We start from the raw sequence: 12,446 nt of genomic DNA on the forward strand, positions 1-12,446 counted from the left end.
AGCCATATTATGCTTATATGATCGATAGAACGACAATTACCATACTTATTATTCTTATTTTTGTCAACCTAACTCATATTATTAGCCATGTTATGCTTAAATGATCGATAGAACGACAATTACTATACTTATTACTCTTATTATTATGAATCTAACTCATATTATTAACCATATAATGCAGATATGATCGATAGAACTACAATTACCATACCCATTACTCTTATTATTATCAATCTAACTCATATTATTAACCATATTATGCTTATATGATCGGTAGAACGACAATTACTATACTTATTACACTCACTATTATCAATCTAACTCATGTTATTAACCATATTATGCAGATATGAGCGATAGCACGACAATTACTATACTTATTACACTCACTGTTATCAATCTGACTCACATTATTAACCATATTATGCTAATTTGATCGATAGAACGACAATCACTATACTTATTACTCTTATTATTATCAATCTAACTCATATTATTAGTCATATTATGCTTAAATGATCGATAGAACGACAATTACTATACTTACTACTCTTATTATTATCAATCTAACTCATACTATTAGCCGTATTATGCTTATATGATCGGTAGAACGACAATTACTATACTCACTACTCTTATTGTTATCAATCTAACTCATAATATTAGCCATATTATGCTTATATGATCGACAGAACGACAATTACTATACTTATTACACTTACTATTATCAATCTAACTCATATTATTAGCCATATTATGCATATATGATCGATAGAACGACAATTACTGTACTTATGACTCTTATCATTATCGATCTTACTCATATTATTAGCCATATTATGCTTATATTATCGATAGAACGACAATTACTGTACTTATTACTGTTATTATTATCAATCTAACTCATATTATTAGCCATATTATGCATATATGATCGATAGAACGACAATTACTATACTTATTACACTTACTATTATCAATCTAACTCAAATTATTAGCCATATTATGCTTATATGGTCGATAGAACGACAATTACTATACTTATTACTCTTACTATTATCAACCTAACTCATATTATTAGCCATATTATGCTTAAATGATCGATAGAACGACAATTACTATACTTATTTCTCTTATTGTTATGAATCTAACTCATATTATTAACCATATTATGCAGATACGATCGATAGAACTACAATTACTATACTCATTACTCTTATTATTATCAATCTAACTCATATTATTAACCATATTATGCATATATGATCGATAGAACGACAATTACTATACTTATTACACTCACTATTATCAATCTAACTCATGTTATTAACCATATTATGCAGATATGATCGATAGCACGACATTTACTATACTTACTACTCTTATTATTATCAATCTAACTCATATTATTAGCCATATTATGCTTAAATGATCGATAGAACGACAATTTCTATACTTATTATTCTTATTTTTATCAACCTAACACATATTATTAGTCATATTATGCTTATATGATCGACAGAACGACAATTACTATACTTATTACACACACTGTTATCAATCTAACTCACATTATTAACCATATTATGCTAATTTGATCGATAGAACGACAATCACTATACTTATTACTCTTATTATTATCAATCTAACTCATATTATTAGCCATATTATGCTTAAATGATCGATAGGACGACAATTACTATACTTATTACTCTTATTATTATCAATCTAACTCATATTATTAGCCGTATTATGCTTATATGATCGATAGAACGACAATTACTATACTCACTACTCTTATTATTATCAATCTAACTCATATTATTAGCCATATTATGCATATATGATCGATAGAACGACAATTACTGTACTTATGACTCTTATCATTATCGATCTAACTCTTATTATTAGCCATTTTATGCTTATATTATCGATAGAACGACAATTACTGTACTTATTACTGTTATTATCATCAATCTAACTCATATTATTAGCCATATTATGCTAATTTGATCGATAGAACGACAATCACTATACTTATTACACTCACTGTTATCAATCTAACTCACATTATTAACCATATTATGCTAATTTGATCGATAGAACGACAATCACTATAATTATTACTCTTATTATTATCGATCTAACTCATACTATTAGCCATATTATGCTTATATTATCGATAGAACGACAATTACTGTACATATTACTGTTATTATTATCAATCTAACTCATATTATTAGCCATATTATGCATATATGATCGATAGAACGACAATTACTATACTTATTACACTTACTATTATCAATCTAACTCAAATTATTAGCCATATTATGCTTATATGATCGATAGAACGACAATTACTATACTTATTACTCTTACTATTATCAATCTAACTCATATTATTAGCCATATTATGCTTAAATGATCGATAGAACGACAATTACTATACTCATTATTCTTATTTTTATCAACCTAACACATATTATTAGCCATATTATGCTTATATGATCGACAGAACGACAATTACTATACTTATTACACACACTGTTATCAATCTAACTCATATTATTAACCATATTATGCTGATTTGATCGATAGAACGACAATCACTATACTTATTACTCTTATTATTATCAACCTAACTCATATTATTAGCCATATTATGCTTATATGATCGACAGAACGACAATTACTATACTTATTACACACACTGTTATCAATCTAACTCACATTATTAACCATATTATGCTAATTTGATCGATAGAACGACAATCACTATACTTATTACTCTTATTATTATCAATCTAACTCATATTATTAGCCATATTATGCAGATATGATCGATAGAACAACAATTACTATACTCATTACTCTTATTATTATCAATCTAACTCATATTATTAGCCATATTATGCTTATATGATCGATAGAACGACAATTACTGTACTTATTGCTCTTATCATTATCGATCTAACTCATATTATTAGCCATATTATGCGTATTTGATCGATAGAACGACAATTACTATACTTATTACTCTTATTATTATAAATCTAACTCATATTATTAGCCATATTATGCTTATATGATCGATAGAACGACAATTACTATACTTATTACTCTTATTATTATCAATCTGACTCATATTATTAACCATATTATGCAGATATGATCGATAGCACGACATTTACTATACTTATAACTCTTATTATTATCAACCTAACTCATATTATTAGCCATATTATGCTTATATGATCGATAGAACGACAATTACCATACTTATTATTCTTATTTTTGTCAACCTAACTCATATTATTAGCCATGTTATGCTTAAATGATCGATAGAACGACAATTACTATACTTATTACTCTTATTATTATGAATCTAACTCATATTATTAACCATATAATGCAGATATGATCGATAGAACTACAATTACCATACCCATTACTCTTATTATTATCAATCTAACTCATATTATTAACCATATTATGCTTATATGATCGGTAGAACGACAATTACTATACTTATTACACTCACTATTATCAATCTAACTCATGTTATTAACCATATTATGCAGATATGAGCGATAGCACGACAATTACTATACTTATTACACTCACTGTTATCAATCTGACTCACATTATTAACCATATTATGCTAATTTGATCGATAGAACGACAATCACTATACTTATTACTCTTATTATTATCAATCTAACTCATATTATTAGTCATATTATGCTTAAATGATCGATAGAACGACAATTACTATACTTACTACTCTTATTATTATCAATCTAACTCATACTATTAGCCGTATTATGCTTATATGATCGGTAGAACGACAATTACTATACTCACTACTCTTATTGTTATCAATCTAACTCATAATATTAGCCATATTATGCTTATATGATCGACAGAACGACAATTACTATACTTATTACACTTACTATTATCAATCTAACTCATATTATTAGCCATATTATGCATATATGATCGATAGAACGACAATTACTGTACTTATGACTCTTATCATTATCGATCTTACTCATATTATTAGCCATATTATGCTTATATTATCGATAGAACGACAATTACTGTACTTATTACTGTTATTATTATCAATCTAACTCATATTATTAGCCATATTATGCATATATGATCGATAGAACGACAATTACTATACTTATTACACTTACTATTATCAATCTAACTCAAATTATTAGCCATATTATGCTTATATGGTCGATAGAACGACAATTACTATACTTATTACTCTTACTATTATCAACCTAACTCATATTATTAGCCATATTATGCTTAAATGATCGATAGAACGACAATTACTATACTTATTTCTCTTATTGTTATGAATCTAACTCATATTATTAACCATATTATGCAGATACGATCGATAGAACTACAATTACTATACTCATTACTCTTATTATTATCAATCTAACTCATATTATTAACCATATTATGCATATATGATCGATAGAACGACAATTACTATACTTATTACACTCACTATTATCAATCTAACTCATGTTATTAACCATATTATGCAGATATGATCGATAGCACGACATTTACTATACTTACTACTCTTATTATTATCAATCTAACTCATATTATTAGCCATATTATGCTTAAATGATCGATAGAACGACAATTTCTATACTTATTATTCTTATTTTTATCAACCTAACACATATTATTAGTCATATTATGCTTATATGATCGACAGAACGACAATTACTATACTTATTACACACACTGTTATCAATCTAACTCACATTATTAACCATATTATGCTAATTTGATCGATAGAACGACAATCACTATACTTATTACTCTTATTATTATCAATCTAACTCATATTATTAGCCATATTATGCTTAAATGATCGATAGGACGACAATTACTATACTTATTACTCTTATTATTATCAATCTAACTCATATTATTAGCCGTATTATGCTTATATGATCGATAGAACGACAATTACTATACTCACTACTCTTATTATTATCAATCTAACTCATATTATTAGCCATATTATGCATATATGATCGATAGAACGACAATTACTGTACTTATGACTCTTATCATTATCGATCTAACTCTTATTATTAGCCATTTTATGCTTATATTATCGATAGAACGACAATTACTGTACTTATTACTGTTATTATCATCAATCTAACTCATATTATTAGCCATATTATGCTAATTTGATCGATAGAACGACAATCACTATACTTATTACACTCACTGTTATCAATCTAACTCACATTATTAACCATATTATGCTAATTTGATCGATAGAACGACAATCACTATAATTATTACTCTTATTATTATCGATCTAACTCATACTATTAGCCATATTATGCTTATATTATCGATAGAACGACAATTACTGTACTTATTACTGTTATTATTATCAATCTAACTCATATTATTAGCCATATTATGCATATATGATCGATAGAACGACAATTACTATACTTATTACACTTACTATTATCAATCTAACTCAAATTATTAGCCATATTATGCTTATATGATCGATAGAACGACAATTACTATACTTATTACTCTTACTATTATCAATCTAACTCATATTATGAGCCATATTATGCATATATGATCGATAGAACGACAATTACTGTACTTACTACTCTTATCATTATCGATCTAACTCATATTATTAGCCATATTATGCTTATATTATCGATAGAACGACAATTACTGTACTTATTACTGTTATTATTATCAATCTAACTCATATTATTAGCCATATTATGCTTAAACGATCGATAGAACGACTATTAGTATACTTATTACTATTATTTTTATCAATCTTACTCATATTATTAGCCATATTATGCTGATTTGATCATTAGAACGACAATCACTATACTTATTACTCTTATTATTATCAACCTAACTCATATTATTAGCCATATTATGCTTATATGATCGATAGAACGACAATTACTATACTTATTATTCTTATTTTTGTCAACCTAACTCATATTATTAGCCATATTATGCTTAAATGATCGATAGAACGACAATTACTATACTTATTACTCTTATTATTATGAATCTAACTCATATTATTAACCATATTATGCAGATATGATCGATAGCACGACATTTACTATACTTATAACTCTGATTATTATCAACCTAACTCATATTATTAGCCATATTATGCTTATATGATCGATAGAACGACAATTACCATACTTATTATTCTTATTTTTGTCAACCTAACTCATATTATTAGCCATGTTATGCTTAAATGATCGATAGAACGACAATTACTATACTTATTACTCTTATTATTATGAATCTAACTCATATTATTAACCATATAATGCAGATATGATCGATAGAACTACAATTACCATACCCATTACTCTTATTATTATCAATCTAACTCATATTATTAACCATATTATGCTTATATGATCGGTAGAACGACAATTACTATACTTATTACACTCACTATTATCAATCTAACTCATGTTATTAACCATATTATGCAGATATGAGCGATAGCACGACAATTACTATACTTATTACACTCACTGTTATCAATCTGACTCACATTATTAACCATATTATGCTAATTTGATCGATAGAACGACAATCACTATACTTATTACTCTTATTATTATCAATCTAACTCATATTATTAGCCATATTATGCTGATTTGATCGATAGAACGACAATCACTATACTTATTACTCTTATTATTATCAACCTAACTCATATTATTAGCCATATTATGCTTATATGATCGGTAGAACGACAATTACTATACTCACTACTCTTATTGTTATCAATCTAACTCATAATATTAGCCATATTATGCTTATATGATCGACAGAACGACAATTACTATACTTATTACACTTACTATTATCAATCTAACTCATATTATTAGCCATATTATGCATATATGATCGATAGAACGACAATTACTGTACTTATGACTCTTATCATTATCGATCTTACTCATGTTATTAGCCATATTATGCTTATATTATCGATAGAACGACAATTACTGTACTTATTACTGTTATTATTATCAATCTAACTCATATTATTAGCCATATTATGCTTATTTGATCGATAGAAAGACAATTACTATACTTATTACACTTACTATTTTCAATGTAACTCAAATTATTAGCCATATTATGCTTATATGATCGACAGAACGACAATTACTATACTTATTACACTCACTGTTATCAATCTGACTCACATTATTAACCATATTATACAGATATGATCGATAGCACGACATTTACTATACTTGTTACTCTTATTATTATCAATCTAACTCATATTATTAGTCGTATTATGCTTAAATGATCGATAGAACGACAATTACTATCCTTATTACTCTTATTATTATCAATCTAACTCATATTATTAGCCATATTATGCTTATATGATCGACAGAACGACAATTACTATACTTATTACACTCACTGTTATCAATCTAACTCACATTATTAACCATATTATGCTAATTTGATCGATAGAACGACAATCACTATACTTATTACTCTTACTATTATCAATCTAACTCATATTATTAGCCATATTATGCATATATGATCGATAGAACGACAATTACTGTACTTACTACTCTTATCATTATCGATCTAACTCATATTATTAGCCATATTATGCTTATATTATCGATAGAACGACAATTACTGTACTTATTACTGTTATTATTATCAATCTAACTCATATTATTAGCCATATTATGCTTAAATGATCGATAGAACGACTATTAGTATACTTATTACTATTATTATTATCAATCTTACTCATATTATTAGCCATATTATGCTTATATGATCGATAGAACGACAATTACTATACTTATTACTCTTATTATTATCAATCTAACTCATATTATTAACCATATTATGCTTATATGATCGATAGAACGATAATTACTATACTTATTACTCTTATTATTATCAACCTAACTCATATTATTAGCCATATTATGCTTATATGATCGATAGAACGACAATTACTATACTTATTATTCTTATTTTTATCAACCTAACTCATATTATTAGCCATATTATGCTTAAATGATCGATAGAACGACAATTACTATACTTATTACTCTTACTATTATAAATCTAACTCATATTATTAACCATATTATGCAGATATAATCCATAGAACTACAATTACTATACTCATTACTCTTATTATTATCAATCTAACTCATATTATTAACCATATTATGCATATATGATCGATAGAACGACAATTACTATACTTATTACACTCACTATTATCAATCTAACTCCTGTTATTAACCATATTATGCAGATATGATCGATAGCACGACATTTACTATACTTATTACTCTTATTATTATCAATCTAACTCATATTATTAGCCATATTATGCTTAAATGATCGATAGAACGACAATTACTATACTTATTACTCTTATTATTATGAATCTAACTCATGTTATTAACCATATTATGCAGATATGATCGATAGCACGACATTTACTATACTTATTACTCTTATTATTATCAATCTAACTCATATTATTAGCCATATTATGCTTAAATGATCGATAGAACGACAATTTCTATACTTATTATTCTTATTTTTATCAATCTAACTCATAATATTAGCCATATTATGCTTATATGATCGACAGAACGACAATTACTATACTTATTACACTTACTATTATCAATCTAACTCATATTATTAGCCATATTATGCATATATGATCGATAGAACGACAATTACTGTACTTATGACTCTTATCATTATCGATCTTACTCATATTATTAGCCATATTATGCTTATATTATCGATAGAACGACAATTACTGTACTTATTACTGTTATTATTATCAATCTAACTCATATTATTAGCCATATTATGCATATATGATCGATAGAACGACAATTACTATACTTATTACACTTACTATTATCAATCTAACTCAAATTATTAGCCATATTATGCTTATATGATCGATAGAACGACAATTACTATACTTATTACTCTTACTATTATCAACCTAACTCATATTATTAGCCATATTATGCTTAAATGATCGATAGAACGACAATTACTATACTTATTTCTCTTATTGCTATGAATCTAACTCATATTATTAACCATATTATGCAGATACGATCGATAGAACTACAATTACTATACTCATTACTCTTATTATTATCAATCTAACTCATATTATTAACCATATTATGCATATATGATCGATAGAACGACAATTACTATACTTATTACACTCACTATTATCAATCTAACTCATGTTATTAACCATATTATGCAGATATGATCGATAGCACGACATTTACTATACTTACTACTCTTATTATTATCAATCTAGCTCATATTATTAGCCATATTATGCTTAAATGATCGATAGAACGACAATTTCTATACTTATTATTCTTATTTTTATCAACCTAACACATATTATTAGCCATATTATGCTTATATGATCGACAGAACGACAATTACTATACTTATTACACTCACTGTTATCAATCTAACTCACATTATTAACCATATTATGCTAATTTGATCGATAGAACGACAATCACTATACTTATTACTCTTACTATTATCAATCTAACTCATATTATTAGCCATATTATGCATATATGATCGATAGAACGACAATTACTGTACTTACTACTCTTATCATTATCGATCTAACTCATATTATTAGCCATATTATGCTTATATTATCGATAGAACGACAATTACTGTACTTATTACTGTTATTATTATCAATCTAACTCATATTATTAGCCATATTATGCTTAAATGATCGATAGAACGACTATTAGTATACTTATTACTATTATTATTATCAATCTTACTCATATTATTAGCCATATTATGCTTATATGATCGATAGAACGACAATTACTATACTTATTACTCTTATTATTATCAATCTAACTCATATTATTAACCATATTATGCTTATATGATCGATAGAACGATAATTACTATACTTATTACTCTTATTATTATCAACCTAACTCATATTATTAGCCATATTATGCTTATATGATCGATAGAACGACAATTACTATACTTATTATTCTTATTTTTATCAACCTAACTCATATTATTAGCCATATTATGCTTAAATGATCGATAGAACGACAATTACTATACTTATTACTCTTACTATTATAAATCTAACTCATATTATTAACCATATTATGCAGATATAATCCATAGAACTACAATTACTATACTCATTACTCTTATTATTATCAATCTAACTCATATTATTAACCATATTATGCATATATGATCGATAGAACGACAATTACTATACTTATTACACTCACTATTATCAATCTAACTCCTGTTATTAACCATATTATGCAGATATGATCGATAGCACGACATTTACTATACTTATTACTCTTATTATTATCAATCTAACTCATATTATTAGCCATATTATGCTTAAATGATCGATAGAACGACAATTACTATACTTATTACTCTTATTATTATGAATCTAACTCATGTTATTAACCATATTATGCAGATATGATCGATAGCACGACATTTACTATACTTATTACTCTTATTATTATCAATCTAACTCATATTATTAGCCATATTATGCTTAAATGATCGATAGAACGACAATTTCTATACTTATTATTCTTATTTTTATCAATCTAACTCATAATATTAGCCATATTATGCTTATATGATCGACAGAACGACAATTACTATACTTATTACACTTACTATTATCAATCTAACTCATATTATTAGCCATATTATGCATATATGATCGATAGAACGACAATTACTGTACTTATGACTCTTATCATTATCGATCTTACTCATATTATTAGCCATATTATGCTTATATTATCGATAGAACGACAATTACTGTACTTATTACTGTTATTATTATCAATCTAACTCATATTATTAGCCATATTATGCATATATGATCGATAGAACGACAATTACTATACTTATTACACTTACTATTATCAATCTAACTCAAATTATTAGCCATATTATGCTTATATGATCGATAGAACGACAATTACTATACTTATTACTCTTACTATTATCAACCTAACTCATATTATTAGCCATATTATGCTTAAATGATCGATAGAACGACAATTACTATACTTATTTCTCTTATTGCTATGAATCTAACTCATATTATTAACCATATTATGCAGATACGATCGATAGAACTACAATTACTATACTCATTACTCTTATTATTATCAATCTAACTCATATTATTAACCATATTATGCATATATGATCGATAGAACGACAATTACTATACTTATTACACTCACTATTATCAATCTAACTCATGTTATTAACCATATTATGCAGATATGATCGATAGCACGACATTTACTATACTTACTACTCTTATTATTATCAATCTAACTCATATTATTAGCCATATTATGCTTAAATGATCGATAGAACGACAATTTCTATACTTATTATTCTTATTTTTATCAACCTAACACATATTATTAGCCATATTATGCTTATATGATCGACAGAACGACAATTACTATACTTATTACACACACTGTTATCAATCTAACTCACATTATTAACCATATTATGCTAATTTGATCGATAGAACGACAATCACTATACTTATTACTCTTATTATTATCAATCTAACTCATATTATTAGCCATATTATGCTTAAATGATCGATAGGACGACAATTACTATACTTATTACTCTTATTATTATCAATCTAACTCATATTATTAGCCGTATTATGCTTATATGATCGATAGAACGACAATTACTATACTCACTACTCTTATTATTATCAATCTAACTCATATTATTAGCCATATTATGCATATATGATCGATAGAACGACAATTACTGTACTTATGACTCTTATCATTATCGATCTAACTCTTATTATTAGCCATTTTATGCTTATATTATCGATAGAACGACAATTACTGTACTTATTACTGTTATTATCATCAATCTAACTCATATTATTAGCCATATTATGCTAATTTGATCGATAGAACGACAATCACTATACTTATTACACTCACTGTTATCAATCTAACTCACATTATTAACCATATTATGCTAATTTGATCGATAGAACGACAATCACTATAATTATTACTCTTATTATTATCGATCTAACTCATACTATTAGCCATATTATGCTTATATTATCGATAGAACGACAATTACTGTACTTATTACTGTTATTATTATCAATCTAACTCATATTATTAGCCATATTATGCATATATGATCGATAGAACGACAATTACTATACTTATTACACTTACTATTATCAATCTAACTCAAAT

This window comes from Megachile rotundata, unplaced genomic scaffold (assembly GCF_050947335.1).
Source record: "Megachile rotundata isolate GNS110a unplaced genomic scaffold, iyMegRotu1 scaffold0504, whole genome shotgun sequence".
In the NCBI taxonomy this organism is placed as follows: domain Eukaryota; kingdom Metazoa; phylum Arthropoda; class Insecta; order Hymenoptera; family Megachilidae; genus Megachile; species Megachile rotundata.